The sequence below is a fragment of the Triticum dicoccoides genome, chromosome 2A, assembly GCF_002162155.2.
Source record: "Triticum dicoccoides isolate Atlit2015 ecotype Zavitan chromosome 2A, WEW_v2.0, whole genome shotgun sequence".
NCBI classification, from domain to species: Eukaryota; Viridiplantae; Streptophyta; class Magnoliopsida; order Poales; family Poaceae; genus Triticum; species Triticum dicoccoides.
The window spans coordinates 6,395,879-6,404,583 of NC_041382.1; positions in this window are offsets into that span (position 1 = coordinate 6,395,879).

An 8,705-nucleotide genomic window follows, 5' to 3' on the forward strand; every position below is an offset into this window, starting at 1 on the left:
TGAATTCAATAGTCTTGATCATAAAAGAGCCAGTACAAGAGGTATCGAGCATGGAGCTATTATCGAGAGAAAGCCGAGCATGAAATTTTTGAATAATAATTTCTCTTGAGAGCTCATGATTGGGGCATTAATATAACATTGACTTAAGCCTCCCCCAAGCTTGACGATGCTTTCTCCTTTGCGAGGCCAAAAATTATATATATAATTACGATCACGATGAACAAGATACATAGGATAAAACTTCTGATGAAATTCCAATTTCAATCGATGTAGTTCCATGATCCCATATCATCACATAGCCTAAACCATGTCAATTCCTTTCCCTTCAAAGATAAAGGGAATACCTTCTTCTTGATAACATCCTCAGGCATAGTTTCAAGCTTAAATAATCCAAAAACTTCATCCACATAGATTAGGTGCAAATCGGGATGCAATGTTCCATCTCCTGTAAAAGGATTAGCTAGCAGTTTCTCTATCATACCCGAAGGAATTTTAAAGTAATCATTTTCAGTAGGTTCAGTAGGTTGAGGAGCAACTCTTTGCTCTACTGGTCGGGGTGAAGATACCCCGAACAAGCCCCTTAAAGGATTATGTTCCATAGTAACAAGTGACAGTAAATTTCAGCACACTATATAAATGTTTCCTTACCAAATTCCACCTACCAAAGGCGCTTCACTCCCCGACAATGGCACCATAAAAGAGTCTTGATGACCCACAAGTATAGGGGATCTATCATAGTCCTTTCGATAAGTAAGAGTGTCTAACCCAACGAGGAGCAGAAGGAAATGATAAGCAATTTTCAGTAAGGTATTCTCTGCAAGCACTGAAATTATCGGTAACAGATAGTTTTGTGGTAAGTTATTTGTAACGGGTAACAAGTAATAAAAGTAAACAAGGTGCAGCAAGATGTCCCAATCCTTTTTGTAGCAAAGGACAAGCCTGGACAAACTCTTATATAAAGGAAAACGCTCCCGAGGACACATGGGAATTATCATCAAGCTAGTTTTCATCACGTTCATATGATTTGCGTTCGGTACTTTGATAATTTGATATGTGGGTAGACCGGTTCTTGGGTGCTGCCCTTCCTTGTACAAGCATCCCACTTATGATTAACCCCTCTTGCAAGCATCCGCAACTACAAAAGAAGTATTAAGGCAAACCTAACCATAGCATGAAACATATGGATCTAAATCAGCCCCTTACGACACAACTCATAAACTAGGGTTTGAGCTTCTGTCACTTTAGCAACCCATCACTCTTGCAAACAAGGGTGAAGTGTCATGTAGTCGACGTTCGCATGACACTGATACGTCTCCAACGTATCTATATTTTTTGATTGTTCCATGCTATATTATATTCTGTTTTGGACATTATTGGGCTTTATTATACACTTTTATATTATTTTTGGGACTAACCTATTAACCGGAGGGCCAGCCTAGAATTGCTGTTTCTTTGCCTATTTTAGTGTTTCGCAGAAAAATAATATCAAATGGAGTCCAAACGAAATGAAACCTTCGGGAACGTGATTTTCGGAACGAACGTGATCCAGAGGACTTGGACCCTACGTCAAGACATCAACCAGGAGGCCACGAGGTAGGGGGGCGCGCCTACCCCCCTGGGCGTGCCCTCCACCCTCGTGGCCCCCCTGTTGCTCCACCGACGTACTCCTTCCTCCTATATATACCTACGTACCCCCAAACTACCAGATACGGAGCCAAAACCCTAATTCCACCGCCGTAACTTTCTGTATCCACAAGATCCCATCTTGGGGCTTTTTCTGGAGCTCCGCCGGAGGGGGCATCGATCACAGAGGGCTTCTACATCAACACCATAGCCTCTCCGATGAAGTGTGAGTAGTTTACTTCAGACCTACAGGTCCATAGTTATTATCTAGATGGCTTCTTCTCTCTTTTTGGATCTCAATACAAAGTTCTCCCCCTCTCTTGTGGAGATGTATTCGATGTAATCTTGTTTTGCAGTGTGTTTGTTGAGACCGATGAATTTAAGGGTTTATGAACAAGTTTATCTATGGACAATATTTGAATTTTCTATGAATTCTTTTATGTATAATTGGTTATCTTTGCAAGTCTCTTCGAATTATCAGTTTGGTTTGGCCTACTAGATTGATCTTTCTTGCAATGGGAAAAGTGATACGTCTCCAATGTATCTATAATTTTTGATTGCTCCATGCTATATTATCTACTGTTTTGGACATTATTGGGCTTTATTATCCACTTTTATATTATTTTTGGGACTAACCTATTAACTGGAGGCCCAGCCCTGAATTGCTGTTTTTTGCCTGTTTTAGGGTTTCGAAGAAAAGGAATATCAAACGGAGTCCAAACGGAATGAAACCTTCGGGAGCGTGATTTTCTCAATGAACAAGACCCAGGAGACTTGGAACCTACATCAAGACACAAAAGAGGAGGCCACGAGGTAGGGGGCGCGCCTACCCCCCCAGGCGTGCCCTCCACCCTCGTGGGCCCCCTGTTGCTCCACCGATGCACTCCTTCCTCCTATATATACCTACGTACCCCCAAACAATCAGATACGGAGCCAAAACCCTAATTCCACAGCCGCAACTTTCTCTATCCACGAGATCCCATCTTGGGGCCTGTTCCGGAGCTCCGCCGGAGGGGGCATCGATCATGGAGGGCTTCTACATCAACACCATAACCCCTCCGATGAAGTGTGAGTAGTTTACCTCAGACCTACGGGTCTATAGTTACTAGCTAGATGGCATCTTCTCTCTTTTTGGATCTCAATACAATGTTCTCCCCCTCTCTTGTGGAGAGCTACTCGATGTAATCTTCTTTTTGCGATGTGTTTGTTGAGACGATGAATTGTGGGTTTCTGATTAAGTCTATCTATGAAAAATATTTGAATCTTCTCTGAATTCTTTTATTATGATTGGTTATCTTTGCAAGTCTCTTCGAATTATCAGTTTGGTTTGGCCTACTAGATTGATCTTTCTTGCAATGGGAGAAGTGCTTAGCTTTGGGTTCAATCTTGCGGTGTCCTTTCCCAGTGACAGTAGGGGCAGCAAGGACGTATTGTATTGTTGCCATCAAGGATAACAAGATGGGGTTTTCTTCATATTGCATGAGTCTATCCCTCTACATCATGTCATCTTGCTTAAGGCGTTACTCTGTTTTTAACTTAATACTCTAGATGCATGCTGTATAGCGGTCGATGAGTGGAGTAATAGTAGTAGTTGTAGGCAGGAGTCGGTCTACTTGTCTCGGACGTGATGCCTATATACATGATCATACCTAGGTATTCTCATAACTATGCTCAATTCTGTCAATTGCTCAACAGTAATTTGTTCACCTACCGTAGAATACTTATGCTCTCGAGAGAAGCCACTAGTGAAACCTATGGCCCCCGGGTCTATCTTCATCATATTAGTCTCCTACTACTTAGTTATTTCCTTTGCTATTTCCTTTGCCTTTATTTTACTTTGCATCTTTATCACAAAAATACCAAAAATTTGATCTTATCATATCAATCAGATCTCACTCTCGTAAGTGGCCTTATAGGGATTGACAACCCCTATTTGCGTTGGTTGCGAGGATTTATTTGTTTTGTGCAGGTATGAGGGACTCGTGCGTAGCATCCTACTGGATTAATACCTTGGTTCTCAAAAACTAAGGGAAATACTTATGCTACTTTGTTGCATCATCCCTTCCTCTTCGGGGAAAACCAACACAGTTCTCAAGAGGTAGCAAGAAGGATTTCTGGCGCCGTTGCCGGGGAGGTCTATGCAAAAGTCAACATACCAAGTACCCATCATATACCCTTATCTCCCGCATTACATTATTTGCCATTTGCCTCTCATTTTCCTCTCCCCCACTTCACCCTTGCCGTTTTATTCTCCCTCTCTCTCTATCCTCCCTCTCTTTCTCTATTTTCCTGCTTTTGCCCGCTTGCTTTTTGTTTGCTTGTGTTTTAGTTTGCTTGCTTTTCACGATGGATCAAGATAATACTAAATTGTGTGACTTCACCAATACCAACAACAATGATTTTATTAGCACTCAGATTGCTCCTCTTACTGATATTGTTAAATTAATACTGCTTTGCTGAATCTTGTCATGAAAGATCCGTTTTCCGGCCTTCCTAGTGAAGATGCCGCTACCCATCTAAATAGCTTCGTTGATTTGTGTGACATTCAAAAGAAGAAAGATGTGGATAATGATATTGTTAAATTGAAGCTATTTCCTTTTTCGCTTAGAGATCATGCTAAAGCTTGGTTTTCGTCTTTGCCTAAAAATAGTATTGATTCATGGAATAAGTGCAAATATGCTTTTATCTCTAAGTATTTTCCTCCCGCTAAGATCATCTCTCTTAGAAACGATATTATGAATTTTAAGAAACTTGATCATGAACATGTTGCACAAGGTTGGGAGAGAATGAAATTAATGATATGTAATTTCCCTACTCATGGTTTAAATTTGTGGATGATTGTTCAGAATTTTTATGCCGGATTGAATTTTGCTTCTAGAAATCTTTTAGATTCGGCTGCGGGAGGCACTTTTATGGAAATCACTTCAGGAGAAGCAACTAAACTCCTAGATAATATTATGGTCAATTATTCTCAATGGCATACTGAAAGATCTACTAATAAAAAGGTGCATGCGATAGAAGAAATTAATGTTTTGAGTGGAAAGATGGATGAACTTATAAAATTATTTGCTAATAAGAGTGTTTCTTCTGATCCTAATGATATGCCCTTGTCTACTTTGATTGAGAATAATAATGAATTTATGGATGTGAATTTTGTTGGTAAGAAAGATTTTGGTAACAACGCGTATAGAGGAAATTTCAACCCCAGGCCTTATCCTAGTAATCCCTCTAATAATTATGGTAATTGAGGGAGTCCTGGATTAGGGGGTGTCCGGATGGCCGGACTATACCTTTAGCCAGACTCCTGGACTATGAAGATACAAGATTGAAGACTTTGTCCCGTGTCCGGAAGGGACTTTCCTTGGCGTGGAAGGCAAGCTTGGCGATACGGATATGTAGATCTCCTACCATTGTAACCGACTTTGTGTAACCCTAACCCTCTCCGGTGTCTATATAAACCGGAGGGTTTTAGTCCGTAGGACAACATATAGAACAACAATCATACCATAGGCTAGCTTCTACGGTTTAGCCTCTCCGATCTCGTGGTAGATCTACTCTTGTACTACCCATATCATCAATATTAATCAAGCAGGACGTAGAGTTTTACCTCCATCAAGAGGGCCCGAACCTGGGTAAAACCTCGTGTCCCTTGCCTCCTGTTACCATCCGACTTAGACGCACAGTTTGGGACCCCCTACCCGAGATCCGCCGGTTTTGACATCGACATTGGTGCTTTCATTGAGAGTTCCTCTGTGTCGTCGCCGTCAGGCTTGATGGCTCCTACGATCATCAATAGCGATGCAGTCCAGGGTGAGACCTTCCTCCCCGGACAGATCTTCGTCTTTGGCGGCTTCGCACTGCGGGCCAATTCACTTGGCCATCTGGAGCAGATCGAAAGCTATGCCCCTGGCCGTCAAGTCAGATTGGGAAGTTTAAACTACATGGCTGACATCCGCGGGGACTTTATCTTCGACGGATTCGAGCCACTGTCGAGCGTGCCACACTGTCACGACGAGCATGATCTAGCTCTGCCGCCGAACAGTGCCCTGGAGGCCGCACCCGCATTGGCTTCGACCCTTAATTCGGAGCCAACTGTGCGGATCGAGGATGGGTGGTTGGACGCCGCCTCGGGGGCTGCGATCCTAACGATGATCGAGCCGAATACCAGCCCCACACTCCGCGAGACTCGTGACTCCAAGGAGCCGGACTCCTCTCCGGACTCCGAACCCTCCGCGCCCCTGCCGATCGAATCCGATTGGGCGCCGATCATGGAGTTTACTGCCGCAGACATCTTTCAGCACTCGCCTTTCGACGATGTTCTGAAGACACTAAAGTCTCTCTCTTTATCAGGAGAGCCCTGGCCGGACTACGGTCGGCAAGGTTGGGATACGGACGATGAAGAAATTCAAAGCCCACCCACCACCCACTTTGTAGCCACTGTCGACGATTTAACCGACATGCTCAACTTCGACTCCGAAGACATCGACTGTATGGACGCCGATAATGGAGACGATGAAGAACCAGCGCCTATTGGGACCTGGAAAGCCACCTCGTCATATGACGTATACATGGTGGACGCACCAAAAGATGACGATGAGGAGCGGAAGGACGCACCGAAGGCTTGTTCCCTCGAGAAGCAGTCAAAGCAGCGACGCAAGCGCCTCCCCAAATCCCGCCTTGACAGAAATAACGATCACACAGACCCAGCGCTGGAGCAGGGCGAACCGCTGCCGGACAACGGCAATCCGGATAATCAAACCGAACAAACAAATTCTATCAAGGATAATGGTCCGGACGACATAACACCGGACACGCACCCGGAGCAGCAGAATGCCCGTAAAAGGTTTGTTGCCACCGCAAGGAGTCTTAAAAAGCAGAAGCAAAGGCTCAAGGCTGCGCAAGACACACTCCAAATCAGATGGAGTAAAATACTCAACACAACAGCGAGGTACGGCGACAATCGCCCCTCCAAGAGCTACCCAAAGCGGAAGCTGCTACCTGAATTCGATGAGGAGGCCTCAGACCCCCACAACCAAATATCAAAGCAGCCACCTGGCCGGATAGACGACCCCTCTACCAACACAGAGCGGCATACAACGCCACTCACAATACAACACGCGACCCATGCGAGGGCTCGCACCCAAAGGACGGTGCAACAAGATCCATCTATGGACCACACAGGCGCGCCCCAGTATACAATGCAACACAACAAACATCCGAACAACGCGGTACACCCAGCTACAGGGGTGCCGCACACCCTCTATGTTTCAGCGATGAGGTGCTGGACCATGAATTTCCAGAGGGATTCAAACCCGTAAACATAGAGACATACGACGGAACAACAGACCCTGGGGTCTGGATTGACGACTACATCCTTCATATCCATATGGCTCGAGGAGATGATCTCCACGCCATCAAGTACTTACCCCTCAAGCTCAAAGGGCCAGCTCGTCACTGGCTTAAAGGCCTCCCCGAAAGCTCCATTGGAAGTTGGGAAGAGCTCGAAGACGCCTTTCGAGCAAATTTTCAAGGGACTTATGTCCGGCCTCCGGATGCGGACAATGTGAGTCATATAACTCAACAGCCTGGAGAGTCAGCCCGAAAGCTTTGGAACAGGTTTCTTACTAAAAAGAACCAGATCATTGACTCTCCGGATGCCGAAGCCTTGGCAGCTTTTAAGCATAGCGTCCATGACGAATGGCTCGCCAGACACCTCAGCCAAAATAAGCCGAGAACGATGGCCGCATTAACAGGCCTCATGGACCTGCTTTTGCGCGGGTGAGGACAGCTGGCTAGCCAGATGCAGCACCAGCGACCCCAGTACATCTGAAGTTAGAGATGGAAACGAGAAATCACGGCGCAACAGCAATAACAAACGTCGGAATAAAGAAGACAACACGAAGGGCACGACAGTAAACGCCGGATTCAAAAGCTCTCGGCCAGGTCAAAAGCCGCCCTCTAAAGGCACCAGGGATGAACTGTCCAGCCTCAACAAAATTCTGGACCAAGTATGTCAGATCCATAGTATCCCTGGTAAGCCTGCTAATCATACCCACAGAGAATGTTGGGTCTTCAAGCAGTCCGGCAAGCTCAACGCCGTACACAAGGGGGAGGATACACCAAGTGAAGACGAGGACGAGCCTCCCAAGCAAGACACTAGGGAACAAAAGAAATTTCCACTAGAAGTCAAAACAGTAAACGTGTTACACATGATCAAGGGAAAAAACAATGCGGCACTCCCAGGAAAATATACCCAAGTGCCTGTCACCGCGATGTCCTGCCACTGGTCGTCTCAACCGATCACTTTCGACCATCGCGATTACTCAGCAAGTATCCGACGCGCAGGATGGGCTGCCCTGGTATTAGACCCAGTAATTGTAGGATATCACTTCACACGAGTCTTGATGGACGGTGGCAGCAATCTAAACCTAATATATCAGGATACAATCCACGGGATGGGGTTAGACCCAACAAAAATTCGCCATAGCAATACTACCTTTAAAGGAGTAACGCCAGGCCCAGGGGCTCGTTGTACGGGCTCCCTCCTACTACAAGTTATATTCGGCTCCCCCGATAACTTCCGTCGTGAGCATTTAACCTTCCACATCGCTCCGTTCGAAAGTGGCTATCAAGCACTGCTCGGACGCGGAGCTTTCGCTCGCTTTAATGCAATACCACACTACGCCTCCCTCACACTCAAGATGCCCGGTCCACGTGGCATCATTGCAGTGAACGGAAATATCAAGCGATCTCTGCGCGCTGAAGAGAGTGCGGCTGCCTTGGCAGCCGCACACTAAAGGCGCCCGGACCAGTGAAAGCATCCAATAGGTCGTCAAGACCTCAGACACAACTAATCAAGTCCGGCGCCGCTATTTATACCGAATAAATGGTCACACCCCTATTTGTCCATACAAGGGGCTCAACGCGCGCAGACAAGTGGCAATTTCTTCCCATCTTGAATTATACATGGTTTCTTTAAAAACTATCTTTTTGCACGACAACTTTTTCACCCAAATTCCTCTCTTTTACAGACGATCATCGTGCTACACCTGTCCAGGATACGGCACAATGGAGACACAGGC